Source organism: Dermacentor andersoni, chromosome 8, assembly GCF_023375885.2.
Source record: "Dermacentor andersoni chromosome 8, qqDerAnde1_hic_scaffold, whole genome shotgun sequence".
Classification (NCBI taxonomy): domain Eukaryota; kingdom Metazoa; phylum Arthropoda; class Arachnida; order Ixodida; family Ixodidae; genus Dermacentor; species Dermacentor andersoni.
Window position 1 is genome coordinate 7,514,586 of NC_092821.1, and position 14,231 is coordinate 7,528,816.

General features: G+C 41.7%; 1 long non-coding RNA gene across 1 annotated transcript; it reads left to right on the forward strand.

Moving 5' to 3' along the window:
• The first annotated feature begins 618 nt into the window (after positions 1 to 618).
• LOC129383622 (uncharacterized) lies at positions 619 to 5,953 on the forward strand. Its single transcript, XR_011896219.1, has 2 exons — positions 619 to 763; positions 5,579 to 5,953. It is a non-coding gene; the product is annotated as an uncharacterized lncRNA (long non-coding RNA).
• Positions 5,954 to 14,231: the final 8,278 nt, after the last annotated feature.

Sequence of the window (14,231 nt, forward strand, 5' to 3'; positions counted from 1 at the left end):
TTCTTCGCCAAGTTTTTCAGCAGCAAATAAAAACAGCAAATATGCGGCTAAATGTGATATGCAATAGCGCCCCCTGTCACACTTCTTCGAGAATGTCTGCGTAAGGGAGTCGCTCCAGTTAGAATAGGTACTTCTCACATCTCTCCATAACTACCGATCACTCTCGCCCACAGCATTGGCCAACGCGCGTACCTTCACTCGCGCCAGACTTTCGTTTCGCCGCGATTCGTTGGTTTCGCGCCAAGGGGCATTAGAAAAGGAACAATGCCATTAGCGCTTTTTGCAGTTGTCATGTTGTCATGTTGATTGTGCTGTAGTGCCCTGTCCGTGTTGCTTCTGCGTGCGATTTGGCATCACCACGTTGACACATCGTAATACTAATCAGGTATGTTTTGTGACCTGCGTCTTTTATTGAGCGCAAGTTTTCTTAAGTGTTGGCTTCATGTATGCCGTCTTTCCTTGTGCAGCTGATGGTCAACTTAGCTTGCCGTAGATCTGCAGTTCAAGCAGCTTCAATGATTCTTGCGTCGTGGGACGTGCTACTTTCTCCCAGGTAATTTAGTGTGTTCCATCGTGTCCAAATCGTCGCTTGAAAACGCGGAGGATCTAATCGAGTAGGCAATACGCACGTGGCGTCTTGTAGAGTGCTTATCGTTTTCTTTTCTGCAGGTCGGCGCTTGTTCCTGACGTCTTAACTTGATTTTCACTGTACATAAGAACGCGCATCGCATCTTTTCCTCCAGTAACCTGTGCGACGCTTCAGGTATGATGGACACAATTGTGCAGTCACGTCTTTTAATGGGCGAAGTTCTGACAGGTGTAGAAGTCGCTGGGCGCCGCAGTGCTGAACTAAGTGTAACAAGCTATAGCGGCTGGGCGTAATTATGTTTCTGCAGTCGTGTTTTTTACTAGTTGTAAGAACGTGTCATTATTTCGTATTATTGGCGGCTCCGCCAGGACACCAAAGCGGCAACGGGAACACCGAAGCTAGAACCCGACCGGCCTAGAATGTGGCCTCTGTTTGCAGGTTACATATGTCCTTCTGGGGCAGTACTTGTAAAAAATCCAATCTGCCACCGCGACGAAAAAAAGTATTTAGCAACGAAAAAGGTGCCGCGCGGCTTCTACAGCATCAGTCACTACCATGCCTTTGAATGTGTGGCGTGTAGGACACATAAGTTTGTGCACATTTTTCAGCAGAGTGGTTGGTTCCTGTTGTACATAATATGTAAGGCTATAAATTTGGCTTTAGCTGACAAGTGATGAATGTACCACAGCAGCTGTGGCTCCACTCAAATGTAGGCATTTATGTCGTGCTTTCCTCAGCAATCATCATTGTCAGTTGCACACAGCGTCGCTTGTTGCCCGCAGCAATGCTCCAACCGTGCCTTCAAGCCACCATAGCACAGTTTTGCACTCTCTGACCTTTGTTGTGCAAAGAACAGTGACATAGTATCAAGGTACCACTGTGTTCTGCCAAGCAACAGAACACTCAGTGTATTAATAAATGAAAATAAGGGCACTGTACAGCTTTCATCTTCCAAGAGCTTTTGCAACAGGGACTGCTCATTGAGTATGACAACAACGAATGCACATATAAGAATCACCATAGACCGCTGTGGGAGCAGTACCATGTGCACGAAAACATAAGTACCAAGGCATACATGCTGCTCTAGTCGTTCAAAGTTGTCCCCTTGCAAACAGATAAGGTTGCATAATTGGCTGAAGTGACAACCTGCAGTTTTCACCTCTTGAGGACTCTGAAGGCAAGTCGGCATGCTGCCGTTGCTTTCATAGATTATGATGTTGATCTGCTACAGTTCATTTGTGTGACAAAAGACATCAATTACACAACTGTGTTTGAATGAGCAGCAGCAAGCATTGGAACCATTTCCAATAATATAACACCGAACTAGAAGCAAGGCATTCTATGTGAAAGAAAGCAGTATAGAACGTACAATAATCAAATAAATGCAATGTGCATCAGATGTGCTAACCAGCTCTGCTGCACTCACTCTTTGAAACAGCATTTCGGATGTGATGGAGCACAGGAAGCATCACTGTGTTGATGTTTAGCCAATGAGCAGTGTACCTTGTAAGGAAAAGCAACATCACACAGCAGCAAATGATGCGTGAATGCAGCTTGGCGTACACTCCTGCAGTTTGCATACTTTTGCTCACGGGTGCACATTTGGTATAACATGTGCATCTATATAAAGCATGATACATATTCTTACCTAGGCCAACACTACCTGTCTTCTGTTCTTTGTTAGAGAAATGACTGCTTATTTGAGAACGCCGATAAAATTAGTCGCCAGATTATGGCGGCTTCCCACATCCATGAGATGCCCAAACTTTGAGTCGGCCTTCAATTACATTTACGGAGAAAAAAGCTTCCACATCTAAGCTAATGTGACCCAGATCACACTAATAGATTTAATGTCATGTGTGTCTAATGACATCTGCATGTAATGTCACTAGTCAGTTGCTACATGTGGATGTTGTGGTATCCTGTGTTGGATTACGGCTAGGTTTTGGGTCGTTTACGTCAGGGCGCCACTCAGCGCCAAACGCTGTAAGTTGTCTGCTGCATTTCCCCTTGCTGTAATAAAATCATTCTTGGTCTGGTCCCCAACTGAAGCAGTCCGGCTCTATCTTGAGGCGCTGCGCGCCCCAGCCGTTTAGGCCTCATGCCGTAGGTCCTTCGTCCGGCCGCCCCGTCGAAGCCACAACAGATGTACCATTAAAGAAAAGTGAATTTGGAAACAACTCATTTTGCTGAATCAGTTTGAATACGCTTGTGTACCGGATGAGTTTTCTCACTGAAGAGAGGCTGCAAACAAACAAAATAATAAAAAGTAAGCAGATAATTATAGCAATTAATGCTTTCAATTCTCACTGTTTTGTTTCTTGTTCTTTCATTTTTTAAGGGTAACAAAACACTAAAGTTAATTGTTCCCAAAATGTTTAGTATTCTCATTTCCAGCAACATTGCCAAGCGCATTTTAGACTGTGTTTAGCACCATGTCATAAGTGCAATCTGCACGAGGACAGAAATGTATTAAAAGATTTGCAGATAAAATTGCCACGTAGTGGTGGAATAGCTGTGCCAATTGATCGAAATTATGCCAAGGGCGGACTTCTGTGCTATTCTGCCCCAAAAAATAATTTTGGCGTAAAATTGTGCCATGCCTGTACCTAAAGAAGTATAAGAACAAGAACTCCCTACTGTTGATGCTGCCGTCATAATAAAACTGAAACCAGTACATAAAGCATGAAGTTAATGGAGCAGCCACAACCACAGATATAGCCGTAGCGATAGGTTCTCAATTCACTGTTTCCATGCTGTTTGTATTGCCTATATTTCTGGCTGATGTTCCATTGTGCTACATTCCAAAAACACTGGTTACAATGTGCGGCTGTACTACTCTTTCTTTTTTTTCGTTCCCTTCGTGCAGCACTGCAGTATTCCTCGTACTAGTGTTGCACGGAGCTCACTCAAGGATGATGTTGGTTCGAAAAGGATTCTCTGATAATGTCCAGTCGCACAGTATTTAGTATTGTTATTGGCGGTGCGACTTTAAAAAAATATATTGTAGTACATCTACTCAACTGCTGACATGTATTTGCTTATGAATAAGGACCTTCTTAGCGACCCTGCATGATTAGGGAAGCAGATGTTGTGGTTGCAATATCATCAGCTTTGGTGTGTTGCACTGCACGGTTATGGAGAAAGAAATTGTGCACATTAGAAGACACCTGTGGACATCTTCCCTTTAGGTTTCGTTTAAGCGGGCATGTCTTAGGATGTGGTCTTTCTGAAGTGCTCTAGTTCGGCATATTTTTTTGTGCTTCTTTGCTTAATGCATGCCATATGTGCAGCGCCTATTGCAAGCCTAAATTGTAGAAGCGCCTCTACAATGCAATATGCATGTAGGGAACACATTATAATAAACATAAATTATGCTACTATGGTAATTTCTAGTCAAAATGTCTTATTGGTGGACATAAAGCCAACTTCTATATTTATTGACTAGTTCAGTTAAAATTGACACAGTATGTGGCATATAGATATGTTTGACACTGTGCCAAAAGTGCCTGTTGCTGCGCCAGGACCTGTGCCAAAATTTTAAATGGCTGTTCTGCTGCTGTGTCATGCTAAAAAATAATTTTTTGTTAAAGACACGTATATTTTAAAACATTTTGCACATACACAAACTTTTCTGTACCTCCTAGTCTTTGACAAATTGTGATTGCCATCATCTGCAAATGACACATTCATATTCAGTGTCAATATTCTGTCATGTAGCAGCACACAGTATTTAGTGTCATTTGATGGATAGAATGTCATTAGATAAAAATGGCATGAAGTCTCCCCTTATGACAGGGGTATAATTGTGTGGGGAGTTGTAGCACTGTTTGGTTTTCCTTTAATGTTTTCCTTATGTTGATCGTTATGAGAGATGTCAGTACGTGCCTTGTATGATCTTTTTTGAGTATATGACTTTACATTTCCTAAGGCAGCAATGCACCGTGACGAAGCATGCTGCACTAAGGGCTTAGGGCATCACGTAGCTCAGTGGGCCAGTGTATTTTCACTGTAAAGAAGCTGATGATTGAAAGCACAGAAGGTATGTGTATGAAATGGCCAAATCCGCTTCTTGAGAGTTTCACGTTAGTGCTCTGGCCATGGATTGTGCATTGCAGCTCATATTGAACATGATAGTAAATCATGGTTTGTGTGTCTTAACCTTGGAGAAAGTAGTATTTGAGGAGAAGAATCTGCTAGGCAGTGACATTGCATTCGGATGGCCCTATAAAGTCACGGTCAGGTGAGGAAGAAAAGACAGCTTTTGCCACAGCACGACAGATGACGCATCGGGCATGTTGTGATCATTTACGTGTTCTTCTACGTATGGGACACACAAAAACTGTGGTATCGTATCATATATTGTAAATTTTCCGAGATTTCATTTTGTAACATCAGTAAATAGAAGTAGCGGACATTTTAGCAGCGGCTATTAAGGAATACTGTCGTAATTACATGCCATATTGCAGTTGGAACCGGCTACTAGTAGTAGTCCGGGAGCAGACGACGTCTGCCAACGATGCCACAGTTCACTCGGTCTCATTCACTTGCCCACAGGACACAGAAGTAGGCATAGTGCTGTCCTTCAGTGATTGAGATAGTTCATCTTTTGGCCAGTTAAGTGTGGCTGAACATATGTATTTCAGCCCTTCGCAGTGCATAGTGAGTCTTGTGGATTTCGCAAGCCCTCACAGGTGTATTGGATCATAATGTTAAACTACCTTCATGCTAACAGAAGGGTATCTAAACATTGTCATTAGAGAACATTACATTGCTTTATCTTATGTCTGCAGTGCACTTGCGTGTAATCTGACTGCAAAGCCTAATAATAATCAGTATCTGTTGCAAACAGTGTGTATTCGTCAGTCTGCTTTCATGTGACGAAGATGGAAATGAGTGCAGAAAATAGAAACTTAGTCAAGCTTATTAAATCTGGAGTATTTAATGGGTGCAATAGTTTTACAAAAGAATTTGCTTTTTCTATTGTAGCACCATCATCAGTGATGCAAGATGAACACTTGCCGCCTCTGTACAAAAACTTTTACAACCTTGAAGTCCTACTTTGAACATTTCGCCTTCCACAGTAGCTTGGTGGACGGTGCCTTATGCCACGTCAAGGAGTGCCATGCTGTTTTGAAAACCTACGGGAGCTTCAGGCAACATATCTCAAGGCATCACAGGAACCAAATCAGCGAGCGCCAGCGACACTCCAATACTTATCAGTGTACTGTGTCGCAATGTGGGAGACTACAGACCACTCGCACAGACTTTATTTCGCACATTGCTGACCACTTTAACAGTGGTTTGAATTGCCTTTCTTGTCCGTTTGAAGGTTGTACAAGTGTACTGCGTTCTGGTGCATCATTTCGGACGCATGTGTGTAGAAGCCACAATGCAAAGAGTGCTTTAGAGCACACGCAGGCACCAAACCTAAGCCCTGAACTGGAAGACCAAATGGTTTTAGGTAATCAAGTAATGGATCTTTCAGATGAAAGTTCAAAGGATGGTTCTTGTGGGGAAACCAGTGCACATAGTTCTGAACATGACCTTTACACAGAGAATTTTGCTTTGTTACTTCTCTAACTTGAGTGCAAGCACCATGTGCCAGCTAGAACTGTGCAATATATAGCAGAAGGCATAAAAAATCTTCATAGGTTGAGCCAGGATGTATCACTGAAAGAGGTAGCCGCAATAGTTCCACAAGAGACGTTTGCTGCAGTGCAGTCTCATCTTGCTAATGACAACCTCAACACAGCATCGCAAACACTGGCTTCATGTTATCAACGGTACAAGTACTACAAAAATAAGTTTTGTTATGTGAGCCCATCTGAGATTCATTTAGGCCTCAACAGGCAAAACAGTGCTTCCATTTGCCACTATGTGCCAGTAGCAGACCTTATACAATTCTTGTGGCACTTTTCACCTGCAAGCAAGCAGTTACCTACCTCTCGGACTATGTCTGATGACTGTTTCAGTGACTTTACTTTGTGCCAACCTTTCAGAGAACAAGAGAATGTGATACAAATCATACTGTACCAAGATGAATTTGAAATTGTAAATCCGTTGGGATCAGCAAAAGGAAATTTCAAGTTACTTGGTGTGTACATGACACTAGGCAATTTGCCTCTGCATTGTAGATCAAATGTGGAAAGCTTGCAGCTGGTGATGCTTTGTCGCAACAAGGATATAAGAGAGTTTGGGCTAAACGTAGTTTTGCAGCCTTTGGTAAAGGATTTGGTCAGTCTTGAAAGATCAGGATTGTCAATTAATGAGGTTCACTATGCTGTGCGCCTCAGTTTCATTGCAGGTGACAATCTTGGAAGCCACATGGTGGGAGGCTTTACACAGAACTTTAGCACATCCATGTACTTTTGCAGATTTTGCCTTGTGACCCGCGCAGAGTTTGAGCAGGTGCCTAATGCAGTTGGTGAACGTCGTACCCCCCAAAATTATAATGAAAGTTTAGGCCGCCTTGCCAATGGAAATGGTGTGCAGAGCGACTGTGGTTTGACTGGAAATTCTCCTTTCCATGCTCTAAAACACTTTCATGTTTGCAACCCAGGTTTGTCGCCATGCATTGGCCATGACCTTTTTGAAGGTGTGGTGCAATATGATTTGGCACTATGCATTCGTTACTTTGTGAACAAAGGCTGGTTCACATATGGCTACTTGAACAACAGAATCTCTACCATGAAGCTTAATGCTCATGACTTGCGTAACAAGCCTGCTAAAGTATCCCACAACAGTAACAAACTTGGAGGCCACGCACTCCAGAACTGGACTTTGCTGAGATTATTTCCTGTGTACTTGGGCAGCAAAGTAGTAGACATGAATGATGCTGTTTGGGAGCTTGTCATCACGTTGATGCAAGTAGTAGACCTTCTAATGGCTCCAAAGATAACAGCTGCCCAGGTTGCATATATGAACGTGCTGATTGAAGACTATGTTGTTTCTCGCTGTGAACTGTTTCCCAGAGACAAACTCAGGCCAAAGCACCATAACATGTTGCATTACAGTGAACTCTTGCAGCACTTCGGCCCACTTTGTCATGTGTGGACGATGAGGTTCGAAAGTAAGCATCAGTACTTTAAAGAATGTATTCGATCTGTCAGGAACTACAAGAACGTCACCAAGACGCTGAGTGAACGGCATCAGCTTTTTCAATCATTCTTGGCGGCACGTGGCTTATTTTGTATTGCCAGTCAGTTCACAGGCATGAGCATGTCCGAGCAGTTGAAAGTACTCGGCAGTTTGAAGAGAAAAGACTTCTCTGATGACTGTGTGCTGCTAAAGAAAGCTACAGTAGAGGGCTACACTTATGCATGTAATGATTATGTGCTTGTCTCAGGCACACGATTCAGTGTAGTGTTTGGTTCAGTGATTGCCATTGTTAAAGACCAGAGTGAAGCGGTAGCTTTGTTGCTTCGACACACACCTGCAGCACTTTTACCTGGCCTTGAACTGTATGGTCTGCAAAACTCAACAGAGGAAACAGTTCTTTTGCATGCACGTGAACTTCTTGACAGAACAGCATACCAGCCATACTCGTTTAATGGCAATTCTGTTGTGAGATTGAATTTTTCCTTCTGTGAAAAACTCTGAGCATCATTACCTGTTAAAGGGGCATTAAACAGAAAATTAAGTTCAGCTCTATCAGTAAGTTACGTTTCTACAATGCCAAAAAAAGCCAATTGCTGCGAGAGGCAAGCCAGAATAGACGCAAAAACAATGGGTGGTGTTTCCACGCCATCTTGCTGTGACGTCATGGGTTTAGATTACGTTTACTCAGGACTAGTTTATTTTTCATTGGTGAAAATGAACTACAATGTATTCTAAGCTAGCCAAAGATTGAACATAACAAGTTTTGCTATTCTACAGTGGCTCTAATGTGGGAAGATACTTGCCAACTGTAAAGTGGACGAAGTTCAGACGAGGAGTTGGGTGGAGAGAAGGGAAAGGGGGCGGCTGGTGACAGCCAACCCTGTCAGGGCCAGGAGCCACCAGTATGTACATGCAGCAAAGTTGATCAAATTTTTGCAGTTCTACCGTGTTGTAATTTACAACAAAGATGCAGTATAGTTGCCTGGCGAACACAGCTGTCAATGCAGATGGAGGTACTGCGAATGGTTAGGGCCTGCAACAGAATTAGCACCACAACAAAGACAAAACCTTTATGCTTATTGGAATGCAACAGAAGACCAAGCAGAAGCATGTGGAAATGAGCTGGTGGGCATTATAAAAAGGAACTCTGGTCTATCTTAATATTGTTGTTCAGTAGAAAAAGCAAGCATTTTGGGACAGTTTGCAGCTTTAAACCCGTGACATCAAACTGGCATATCGACATAGGGGTTTTGGATTGAAAATCAAAAAGTGGTAGTTTGGGTTTCATTTTTTCATATATCAATGATCCTCCTACTGCAAAATTAATGCAATTGGTTATGGAAGTATTAATCAGCGTAGAGTGCTTTGTTGTTTCTCTTCAATATCCCTTAAGATCCTCTGTACTGTGATTGTACCCATTGCATTGTATTGTCCTTGCTGTGGCTAAGTTTATGTTTCTCGTTTTCAAAAACTGGTTTTAGTTTGAAGAAGTAGTGGTCTTGTGAAATGCAATAACCATTTTCTTTCTTTTGGCATTTGCACTTTGTGTCTCAAATAAAATGTTCTTTAGTTCAAGCATAGCTTTGTTTTGCTGCATTAAACAGAATGCTTCCACTTGGGATACAGCTTCTGAGCAGCTGAAACACAGCAATATTCCGAAATGAAAGACTGAATTTATTTATAAATGTAACTGCTGCTTCAACTACTGCAGGAGAAATGCCACTCCTAAAGATATGGAATGGAGACTGCAGTGTGAAAAAAATGGCACAAGCAAGCACGCTTGTAGAAGTGCTAGCACAGGCAGAAGAGAAAGGCGTTTGCAAGTCGGAAAATGCAAAGGTAACACTCGTGCTTCATCTAGGTCTCGGCGTTGTAGGTCTTTGCTATGCACGGATCCCTTATCTTCAGTCACGTGCCAGCAGCTTGGGTGCACAGCTTTATTTTTTCTCTGTGGCACTGGCTACTTCATTCCACTTGGCAACCAAGGGGTGTAGGGGCTCTGTAGCTAAAGTGAACTAATGATTTGCCCTTGTTTTCATGGGCAGTAATGACTGGTTAATGAAGTTACCCATTTCCAGCATTTGAATGTGTGAAAATCATTGTAACAATATGACCTTTACATTAGTATAATCATCATGGATTGGCAAAGTAATTGAGATCCAATTTTCTAGTTTTGTTTTCACAAGAAACAGCTAAGCCTGTTGTCTGTGCTTTATTCAGTACCAAAGGTCTTTTTGACCCATCACAAGTTGCATGTAAAGAACCTCTCACCCCTTTTATACCTGATAGCGAATTTTCTTTCACTGCAGAAGCTGGAGTACTGTATTTTCTTGTAAATAATGCGACCATGACTATAATGTGAGGGGGGACTTGCGATCACAGAAAAATAAACGGAATATATATTGTAATTATCACGTAGGGATGCTGGCACAGAAAGAGGAATGGTGCCTAAGAACAGGTGCCTGTAAGACATCGTCCTCCATGGCACCAAGGATATTGACAGGCAGCACCTCGGAATAGGGATGGCCGATTAATTTTTATCTGATTATCGATTAATCATTCATCATCATAGCCTTCAATCGATCAATTGTGTACAATGCACGGTCTTTAATTGATTAACTAAGTCATCAAAGTTTTTGCCGGGCACTTTTAAAAAGGTTGAAACATGGTTATATACTTTTGTAAGACCCTGTTTTAATGTTTGAGAGGTGGAACAAAGTTCTAAACATGAGTGTATAAACGTTTAATAAAGGACAATCTTTAACTTGTTAAAGACTAATATAGTTTACACTAGTGGCGTTGGAAAAGAACAGTATATATTAAAGAATATCACTTAGGGCAGAATTAAATAACATACATGGCTTTAGTGAATCTTTGTATAGTGCAGTTAAACAACAAATAAAAAAAATGGCAAAAGTGAAAATTGAAGTCCAACTGAATTATGCAAAAAATTGCTATACACAGGAGGAAAAAAATTACTGGTTTAACATTTTAAACCACATGCTCTATTCTACATAAAGTAATGTCAATTGGCTGGGAGTTTAGGGTGAAACTGACATGTTGTTTTAATGGTCACACAAGCAGCATATTAGACAGATGCTTGTAAGCTGTAGATTTGCTGGAATCGACATGAACCCCATCGCTATGTGAAACATGCTCCAAACAGGCGTGCATGCTGTGGCGCGTCTTTAGTGGACTGGGAGTGGCACAACAATGAACGACTGGGTTGCTATAGTAGGCCATGAATTGCGAGGGCATTTCAAGCCTCCGGCTTAGGGCAGCATGGTGGCATGTGCAATGAGGGAGCAGAGAGGGGAAGTGCTCGGCATCACTCGGGATCTGGAATAAAAGTCGACAGTCGCTCTACCTCAGCTGCACAGTCTCTTTTCGTGCGCCAGCATTCCAGTACGATTTCGAAATTTTCACGCCACTCCTGTCTAACTCTAGAAAACGATTACTCGAACCGGCCTAATCAATTAAGTTGATTAAATGAAAGGTGGACATCGATGAAGATTAATAATTTTGTGAGATACATTTAATCTGTTAAACATTCATCAATATTGCCAACCCTACTTCAGTAGTGCCTGCATATGAGCATGCAGCAGCGATCATTGTGGTGTCTAGTGGTTTGGCTACTGCAGTTTGAAGCACCAGAAAGGATAAAAAGCATATTTGCATGACAAGCTCGAACATAATGTGATGCATGTTCTGAGGCCACAAATTTGGAAGATAAAATTTTTTATAGTGTTACAATTACGGCAAAATAACCTTGCCTGATCACTGGTAATTGCGTATTTGTGCACGAATTGGTGAAGCTTTCATATGGTCATATGTGTAACAAGATAATGCCACTACCTTTAAACAGGTTTTTTTGAAAGACTGGACTCTTCTTGAAGAAGATGTCTTTCAAGATGTATTGAAGGAGCTTCCTCTGGACGACAGGATCTTTATAGTTGCTGAAGTTATACCACCAGTGGAACATGGTTCTTCAGGTAAAATGTGTAATGTTTTTTGTTTATTAATTATGTGTACTATATGATAGACTGTTGCATTTTGACATTATTCCTAGAAGAGCAGAGTGCTTGGCTACTTGGCACACAATGATACTTGAGGAAACCAGCGAAAAAATGACACTCAAACATGAAGGTGGCTTGCAGTTTCTTCAAGTATCAGTATGAACCAACTGGCCCAGGAAGCAGCACTTCTTGGTACGCAACTTTTTGTCACATTTAGAGATGGGCAACAGAGACATAACCGGACAAGTACATTTCTACAAGTGAAAGTATTTAATGAAAACGATGCATAAGCAAGCGGCTCTGTTGAAATCCAGAGAATTAGTGAGCATGCAAATACAAGCTGATAAACTGACTGAGCAACCATCTAAAGTGCCACGTTTGAAATCTGTCCCCTGGAACCAGTGAATTAATGGGCTTGCCAAAAGTGCATTGTATCGGTAATGAATGTGTAATGTGCAGGCTAGTTTTCATTTGCATATCTTATGGCTGAAAAAATTATCAGAACCAGTGGTTGAGTGACACGTGAAATTTACAAGGATACAAAACTTACAGGTGTGGTGCTCCTTTAAGACATTGTCGCACAAATTAAACGACACAAGGAACAAAAGACTGGACACCACTGCCACTACATTCACAACTGATTTATTACTAGAGGCTAGAAGAGAAAACAATAAAGTGTGCATGCACAGTGGTTCTACATGGCAGTGAGAAAAAAAAGATGGCTTTTCTTAATTACCTTGATGAACCCGTTCACATGCACATTTTATTGTGTGTTCTCTTCTAGCCTCTAGGATAAACAGCTGTGGTGTCGTCTTTTTGTTCCTAATGTCTTGCTTGATTTACGCCATGATGGTTTCATCAAGTTTCTAACTACTCCAAGAACAAGTTATTTTTAGTTTCCTTCAAGACTGTTGACATTTCTTTGGTAAAAGGGGGTTGAGCAATTGCAATTGAAATAAATGACAGTATTCGCTTTTTTTAATTTCATGCCCAAATGCAAGCAATGATGTCATCGTGGTCTTAAATACTTGGTCTATTCTTATGCAGGAAAATTTTAAAAATAATTATATTCTGGGATTTCACACGGCAAAACCATGCTATGATTATAAGGCATGCTGCAGAGGGGGACTCCAGTTGAATTTTGACCCAATGGGTATCATTAATTGCAGAAAAGGTTCCTGAAATTCCTGGATTTGTTCCACTCAGATCCAATGTAATTGAACAATACCTAGCACCTTTCTGTTTTTGGTTCATGGTGGGATGGGAATGCAGGTCAGGACAGAACACAGTGGGCTCTTGCATGAAAGCTTATTGAAAATATTGCTTGAAAAAGATTATTGGGGGGCATGCACTGAGAACAAAATAAGGGAAAATGGCATGTCAGAATTATCAATGGACTGTTTGCAAGGAAATTTGACAGCAGTGATCTATTGCAACGAGCATGGTAAAGCAACTATATAAATACACTACTTAAAGGTTGTCCGAATGCTTGGTGTACACTAAGGTTACTCCAATGCAACTGCCCAACCCTGATGTAACCAAAGTGGTTTCATGGAATATGCTCTCTTCAATTTGATTTTGCGTGCATGAACATCAGTTCTGACAAATAAAGTACAGTCACATTCTTTGTACAGACAGGTATGTGATGGCCATGACCTTCATTCTACAGTGCTCAGTGTTTACCCAGGATGAGTTAGTGGGCTGTCTGGTCAATGTATAAATTGTTACAACCTTGCAGAATCTTGTGCATTACTTTTGGGGCACAACAGATGACTGTGTTGATGTCTATAGGCTGGCATTTCATTTTATACTTTCTCTAGGGCACACAACCTACATAAATTGAAAGGCACTGTAAAAACAAAGTTAAATCAATGCTTGTATGCAGCCACTTTTGAAGTTGGTGGGAAGTACTTTATTGTGCAGCATTAAACCACATTGGGTTAATTTTTCTTAGAATCACCGGGTCGACAAGTTCAAATTTTCAGTGCATTTACACAAGACACAAAAATGAATAAAGAATCAGTCCTGGGTTTTCAATTTATGCCCTGCGAGAGTGGCATGGTGTTCCTGACTCGCCACTGCCATGATTACAGGCTTAAAAGCCACTCAGTATCATTGAAGGCTCGGTACAAGCTTCTCTGTGCACTGTAAGCAATGCAGCTGCACTCTGTTGCTTCAGAAAGCCTGTTGATATGTAGAAGTACTGTGTGTAAAGCCAAAAGTCTTGCAGCTGCTTATATTTCACACATCAGGAGGGTATTCTGTAAATGTCCACCAAGTGAAATGTCTATTTCAGCTGCCACTGATTGCTGGAGCTGAACAAGTGAGAAGGAAACTTGCTGTGGGTGCCTGTTTCCTTCTCTCTGGCACCCCAGTCCAGCCAATCAGCACGTCAGCAGCAGCTAAAACGTACATTTCTACTAGATAGACATTTAAAGAATACTACCGCCTCTTCCCCCACCCCCCTTGTGCCAGTACAGCTTTGGTGCATTGACAGGTTTGCATTTTCCATTACTTTAGGTATC